The sequence below is a fragment of the Mustela nigripes genome, chromosome 1 (assembly GCF_022355385.1).
Source record: "Mustela nigripes isolate SB6536 chromosome 1, MUSNIG.SB6536, whole genome shotgun sequence".
NCBI classification, from domain to species: domain Eukaryota; kingdom Metazoa; phylum Chordata; class Mammalia; order Carnivora; family Mustelidae; genus Mustela; species Mustela nigripes.
The window spans coordinates 43,575,181-43,583,697 of NC_081557.1; positions in this window are offsets into that span (position 1 = coordinate 43,575,181).

The following is an 8,517-nucleotide window of genomic DNA, read 5'->3' on the forward strand; positions in this document are numbered from 1 at the left end:
ATAAAAAGAACAAACTTTGGGATGGTGACATCATGTCCCATAGAAGAATATCATTTAAAGCCCAGTTTAAAACCAAATTGGATATTTCTAGCTTGTTGCTATTCGTATCATTCTAAGTAATACAAAATAGGATGTTTTTTTTTCTTATTAGTTGGTTGTAATGTTAGTTCACTTCATTGTTTCCCAAATCTTTTTTTCCCATTTCCACTTATTTATAGAGTATGACGTTGTTAAAGCCTTCTTGGCTAGTTCTGATATGAGGATATTAGACTATGTGTATTTTACTAAATGACTATATGCACATTGTTACAAAGTGATGTGTATATTGTTAGCACTGTTACCATGTATAAAACTGCACAAATAACTGCTCAAAATATTACATATTTAATCATAATACATATGCTTGAAAAACGAGAAATAGCTTTCCGGCATCAAACTTAATTTGACCTCTTAAAAAAACCACAAATGTTTTCTTGCTATGTTAAGGAGGACATACGATATGATGAGTACTGCTGGGTGTTACAGGCAAGTAATGAATCATCGAACACTACATCAAAAACTAATGATGTACTTTAGTGTACAGGAGCTAACCGAACATAAAAGAAAACACATAGTGTCAGGTTACTATAAACAATTATATACTAACAAATGAGATAACTTAGAAAAAATATAAATATTAATATGTAATATGCATTTGATTCTTTAACTGAAGTATAGTTGACATACAATACTATATTAGTTTCAAGTGTACAACATAGTGGGATTTAACAATTCTTTACACAATGCTCAACACAATAAATGTAATTACCACCTGTCACCATAAAGCATTATCACAATATTAGTTACCATATTATTTATGCTGTACTTTTCATCTCTGTGATTTATTTTGTTTATTGTTTTATTTTATAATGAATTTTGTACCTTATATATAGTCACCTCTTATAAAATACATAAAATTATATTCTACAGCTTTAAAAAACATAATGGCCCAAGAATTATTTACTAAGAATAAATGCAAATAACTATTAAATTTAAGAAAAATACTTGATGTAATTATAAGTACTTATAAATAAATAGAACACAAGAATAAGAGATACATTTTTTACCTGCGTAATTAGCTAAAATTTTAACAAACTACATCACAAAATAGTAATTAGTATTTTATTGAAAATTTAACCCAAGACAGGCATCAAGAGTTTTATATAATCACATTGTCCATTATAAGGTAGACAATATTAATCTTACTTTGCAGATGAGAAAACTGAGGCACAAAAAAAGTTCATCCACCTTCCCCAAATCACACATTTAATAAATGGCAGAATTCTGTAAAACGAGGGTGCAGAAAAACCACATTTCCGTGCAATGCAAGTGAGTAGGAAAATCAGTCCAATCCTTTTGGAAAATAATTATGTCAAATATATTTAAATATTTAAATAGTCATACTTTGGCCCAGTTCTCAATAATATGGGGGAGGGAGAGATTCTGTTTTTGCCAGTCTTTTCTTCCCTGTGAGGAAGAATCTGATTTGTGACATTCTAGGATGTTGCATGGTCCATATAACTGCTCGCTAGAGTTACTGCGATTTAAAAGGTCATGCACAGGGGTGACTGGGTGGCTCAGGGGGTTAAGCCTCTGCCTTCAGCTCAGGTCATGGTATCAGGGTCCTGGGATCGAGCTCTGCATTGGGCTCCTTGCACACCGGGGAGCCTGCTTCTTTCTCTCCCACCATCTGCCTCTCTATTTACTTGTAATCTCTCTCTCTGTCAAATAAATAAATAACATCTTTAAAAAAATGGTCATGAATGTTCTACTTCCCCAGTTCTTCATCGAACTGGACTGATAAATTGGGTAAAATTCCAGTCAAGCTCTAAGGGAGGTTGAAGATTTTGAAAGACTTTAGACTAGAGCAAGTACTCCAACTCAGGCTTATCAGAGTTCTGAACTTGTGTGACTAACAGGTCATCTCCCGACCCATGCATTTTGTAGGATCTCAGTTCTAGCAGCAGCAGGAGCAGGTCTCATTACACAAGCAGACAGGGCACACCTTATTAAAATGTGCCCCACTTGTCTGGGGACCAAACAGTGCACACAACATGCAAAGAGAGCCTCTGCAGACTACTGGACTGAAGGAAAAAGTGGCCAGAACTCAACAGCAAGGCATGTGCAACAAACATAGAAGGCACTTCCTGAAGCACCAAGTCCTGAAGAATAGGAGACACTGTACTGCAGGACATACAGGACCTCTTTTTCTTTCTTTCTTTCTTTCTTTTTTTTTTTGTTTTTTAAAGATTTTATTTATTTATTTGACAGAGAGAGATCACAAGCAGGCAGAGAGGCAGGCAGAGAGAGAGGAGGAAGCAGGCACCCTGCTGAGCAGAGAGCCTGATGTGGGGCTCGATCCCAGGTCCCTGAGATCATGACCTGAGCCGAAGGCAGCGGCCCAACCACTGAGCCACCCAGGCACCCCAGGACCTCTTTTTCATAAAGCCATTACTTTTAAGAGCAGGAGATATAGCTGGCATTCCTAATGCACACACACATCGAAAGTAAGACAAAATGAAGAGACAGAAGAATGTGTCCCAAATGAAAGAACAGGACAAACCAGAGCAAGGGACCTAAGCAAAACAGATATTAATTATCTGATAGAGATAGAGAATTTAAAGTAATGATCATATAAATACTCACTGGACTTGAGAAAAGAGTGGAGGACATCAGTGAGACCCTTGAGAAAGAGGTAGAAAAGAACCCATCACAGAGGAAGATCACAATAAATGAAGTAAAAAATACAGTTGATGGGAGTGCCTGGATGGCTCAGTGGGTTAAGCCTCTGTCTTTGGTTCAAGTTATGATCCCAGGGTCCTGGGATTGAGCCCCGCATTGGGCTCTCTGCTCAGCAGGGAGCCTGCTTCCCTCACCCCTGCCTTTCTGCCTGCTTGTGATCTCTGTCTGTCAAACAAATAAATAAAATCTTTTAAAAAAATACACTTCATGGAATAAATAGCAAGCTAGAGGAGGAATGGAATGGCTTAATGACCCATAAGACACAGTAATGGAAAGTAATCAAGCTGAGCAAATGAGAGAAAAAAGAATTATACAAAAAGAGAATAGGCATAGGGAACTCAGTGACTCCAAGTCTAATAACATTTATACTGTGAGGATTCCAGAAGGAGAAAAGACAGAAAAGGGGGCAGAGTATTTATTGAAGAAGTAATATCTGAAAACTTCCTATATCTGGGAATGAAACAGAAATCCAGATACAGGAGGCACAGAGATCCCCCAATAAAATCAACCAAAGCATGTCCACAACAAGACACATAGTAATTAAAATGACAAAAGTAGTAGTAAAGAAAAAAAAAAAAACTTAAACAGCAAGAGAAAAAAAAGACAGTTACATATAAGGGAAACCCATAAGGCCAGCAGCAGATCAGCAGAAAATTTGCAGGCCCAGAAAGGAGCCGGTGATACAGTCAAAGTGCTGAAAGTGAAAAATACACAGCCAAGAATACTTTATTCAGCAAGTTCATCATTCAGAATAGAAGGAGAGATAAAAACTTTCTCAGACAAACAAAACCTATGAGTTCATGACTGCTGAACCATTCTTGCAAGAAACATTAAGAGACTCTAAGTGTTAAGGAAAGACCATAGTGAGAATTCAGTAGGAAACACAAAACTAGTCAAAATAAATATATCTGTAAAATTAGTCAAGAGATTCACAAAATAAAAGGATGTAAAATATAACACCATAAACCTAAAACGTGTGTGAATGTGGGGGGAGGGTGTGGAGATAGGAGTAAAGAATGGGTTCAATCTTAAACAATCATCAACTTCATATAGACTGCTGTAAGCAGAAGGTATATTATATAGACAGAATGGTAACCATAAATCAAAAACTAGTAATAGATATGCAAAGAATAAAGAGAAAGGAATCTGAGTATATCACTAAAGAAAAGCAAAAAGCCATGAAAGTGAGCAAGAGAAGGATCAAAGAAAAACTACAAAAACAACCACAAAACCAGTAATAAAATGGCAAAACACATATATATCAATATCTACTTTGAATGTAAATGGACTAAACGCTTTGATCAAAGGACACAGGGTGACAGAACGGATAAAGAAAAATACTCATCTATATGCTGACTACAAGGGACTCAGTTTAGACCTAAAGATATATGCAGATTGAAAGTGTATAAATAGGGATGCCTGGGTGGCTCCAGTCGGTTAAAGTCTGCCTTTGTCTCAGGTTATGATCTCAGGTTCCTGGGATCAAGCCCCTCATTGGGCTCCCTGATCAGCAGGAGCTGGTGTCTTCCTCTACCCTGCCCCTCCTCCCCGCAACTTGTGCTCTCTTGCACACGTGCTTTCTCCTTCTTTCTTAAACAAATAAAATCTTAAAAAAAACAAAGGTGAATAGATAGAAAAACACTTATATGCAAATAGAAGTGCAAAGAAACCTGGGGTAGCAATACTTCCATTAGACAAAATAGACTTAAAAACAAAGACTGTAAGAAGAGATCAAAAAAGGATAGATCATTGGAAAGATCATCCAAACATAAACTCAACTAGGATACAGTGGCCTTGATTGACACATTGGTCCAGACGGATCTAACTAATATAGCCAGAAACATCCATCCTAAAACAAAAGACTACACAGTCTTTTCAAGTCATATAAAACAGTCTCCAGAATAAATCCAGTATTGGGCCACAAAATAAGTCTTAACAAATTAAAAAACATTGAAGTCATACCATGAATCCTTCCAACCACAATACTATGAAACTAGAAATCAAACAAAAGAAAATATCTAGAAAGAGCACAAATCCATGGAAGCTAAAGAACATGCTACTAAACAATGAATGGGTCAATCAAGAAATGAAAGAGGAATGTGGGGCACCTGGGTGGGTCAGTTGGTTTAGCATCTGACTCTTGATTTTGCTTAAGATTCTATTCCTCTCTCTCTGCCCCTCTCCTCAAGCCCATGCACTTTCTCTCCAAAAATATGAAAGAAAGAGAGAAAAAAAGAAAGAAAGAAAGTATGAAAGAAAGAAAGAAAGAAAAAGAAAGAAAGAAAGGGAGGGAGGGAGGGGGAGTGGGTAAGGAAGGAAGAAAAAAAGGGCCGAGGGAGGAAGGAAGAAAGGAAGAAAGAAAGAAAGAAAGCTATCGAAGAGGAAATAAAAAATACATGGAGACAAATGAAAATGAACACACAAAGGTCAAAAATCTTTGGGATGCAAGAAAAGCTTTTCTAAGAGGGAAGTCTACTGCAATATAGGCCTACCTCAAGAAGCCAGAGAAATATCAAATAAACAACCGAACCTGACCCCTATAAGAAGCTAGAAAAAGAACACCAAACAAGGCTTAAAACCAGCTGAAGAAGGGAAATAATAAGGATTAATGTGGAAATAAATGATAATGAAACAAACAAAAAAATAGAACAGATCAATGAAATGAGGAGCTGGTTCTTTGAAAAAAATAATAAAATTAATAAACTCCTCGATGGGCTTATCAAAAGAAAAGAGAAAGGACCCAAATACATAAAATTACAAATGAGAGAAGAGCAATTACAAACACACCACAGAAATACAAACAATTATAAAAGAATATTATATGCCAATGAGTTACACAACCTAGAAGAAATGGAAAAATTCCTAGAAACATATCAGCTCCCAAACCTGAATCAGGAATAAATAGAAAATTTGAACAGACTGATTACCAGTCATGAAACTGAATCAGTAATCAAAAACTCCCAGCAAACAGAAGTCCAGGACCAGAAGGATTCACAGGTGAATGCTGCCAAACATTTAAAGGAGAGTTAATACCTATTCTCAAACTATTCCAAAAAACAGAAGAGGAAGGAAAGCTTTCAAATTCATTGTATGAGGCCAGCATTACTGAGATACAAAAACCAGATAAAGACACTACAAAAAGAGAGAGAGAACTAAAGGCCAGTATCTAAATGCACAAATCCTCAATAAATTGAAGCCAACAATGCATTAAAAAATTAAAAAAATCTTTCACTATGATCAATCAACATGATACAGGAAATATCACATCAACAAGAGAAAGAATAAAAAGCACATTATTGTTTCAATCGATGCAGAAAAAGCATTTGAGAAAATATAACAATGATTCATGATTAAAAACTTTCCACAAAGTAGGTGCAGAGGGAATATACCTCAACCTAATAAAGCCCTCCATAAAAAACTCACAGCTAACATCACACCCAATGGTGAAAAACTAAAAGTTTTCCCCTAAGATCAGGAGCAAGATGGGGATGGTCACTCTCACCACATTTATTCCCCTTAGGCCTAGCCAGCAACAGTCAGATAAGAAAAAGAAATAAAGGCATCCAAATTAGTAACAAAGTAGTAAAACTTTGACTATCTGCAGATGGCATGATACTATGTATAGAAAATCCCAAAGACTTCACCAAAAAAACTGTTAGAATCTGACCAGTGAATTCTGTAAGACAAATGAAAATGAACACACAAAAATCAATATGGAGAAACATGTTGCATATCTATACACTAATAACTGAAGCAGCAGAAAGGGAAATTAAGGAACAATCCCATTTATGACTGCACCAACAAGAACAGGATAGCTAGGCGTTACCTTAACCAAGGAGGTGAAAGCCTTCTACTGTGAATACTGCAAAACACTGATGAAAGAAATCAAAGACGACACAAATGCTCATGGGTTGGAAGAAAAAGATACTGTTAAAATATCCATAGTGCCCAAAGCACTCTACAGATTCAATGCAATCCTTATCAAAACACCAACATCATTTTTTACAGGACTAATTCAAACAACCCTAAAATTTTTTTTAATTAAATTTATTTATTTTCAGAAAAACAGTATTCATTATTTTTTCACCACACCCAGTGCTCCATGCAATCCATGCCCTCTCTAATACCCACCACCTGGTACCTCAACCTCCCTAACCCCCGCCACTTCAAACCCCTCAGATTGTTTTTCAGAGTCCATAGTCTCTCATGATTCACCTCCCCTTCCAATTTACCCCAGCTCCCTTCTCCTCTCTAACAATCCTAAAATTTGTATGGAACCAACCACAAAAGAAACTGAAGAGCCAAAGCAATCCTGAGAAAGAACAAAAACTGTTGCAGATACCACAGTCACAGATTTCCAGATATACTGCAAAACTGTCATAATCAAAGCAATATAGTACTGGCACAACAAAAGATGCACAGAGATATAGATTGGAACAGAGAGCCCAGAAATAAACCCATCATTATATGGTGGATTAATCTTTAACAGAGGAGACAAGCATATGCAATAGGAAACAGACAGTCTTTTCACAGACGGTGTTGGGAAAATTGGACAGCTGCATGCAAAAGAATGAAACCAGACCACTTTCTTACACCATATGCAAAAGTAAACTCAAAATGTGTTAAGGGTCTCAATATGAGACCTAAAACCATGAAAATACTAGAAGAGAGCACAGGCAGGAATGTCTCTCTTGTTGGCCATAGGAACATCTTTCTAGATATATCTCCAGAGGCAAGGGAAACAGAAGCAAAAATAAACTATTGGGACTACTTCAAAATAAAAGCCTTCTGCACAGCAAAGGAAACAACAACACTAAAGACTACCTACCGAATGGGAGAAGATATTTACAAATGACATAGCCAATAAAAGGTAAGTATCTAAATATATGACAAATGTATACAACTCAACACTGTAAACCCAATGTATCCAATAAAAAAAATGGGTGGAAAACCTGAACAGACAGTTCTCCAAAGAAGACAGATGGCCAACAGACACATAAAAAGATGCTCAATATGACTAATCAACAGGAATTTACAAATCAAACCACAAGAACAGATACACTTAAATATATAAACAACAAATAGAAAACTAGGACATCAAAGAGCATTTAAAAAGAGTAAAAAGAATACCAGTGAAAATGATGCAAAGAGGACATTATATAGGCAATTCAGAGAAGAAATGCAAATGCCCAAAACCTATGTTAAGAATATTTGCACTCACTTAGAGAAACAGAAAATAAAATAGTAGGTAATGTTCCTTTCCCATTAGATTAGCAAAGTTGAAATAGATTGAAATGTCCAACTGTATTTTTGAGAATGGGGCAAACAGATATGAAAAATGTAGGCATGTAACATTTATAAAATCTCCCTGGAACGTGATAAAAAATATAAAGTTACAAAATGGGTTTGCTTTTTTTTCCTGAATAAAGCTATTTTTAGGACTTTACTTTTGGAAATAATTACGGGTAGCCATAAAACTTGGTTTCAAAGGATATTCACATATAGGATTGTTTCCAAAATAAAACAGTTTATAGCCTAACAATCGGTGATGTGTTAAACACATTGTTTTCCAATATAATATAATCTATACCACATAGAGAAAAGGGTAAGAGTAGAGATGTGTGAATCATACAGCATGGATTGAATCCTTTCTTCTTATTTCTTAGCTCTGTGGCCTTTGCCTATGATTCAGTTCCTTTATGCCTCAGTTTCCTTGTGTGAAATGGATATAAACCA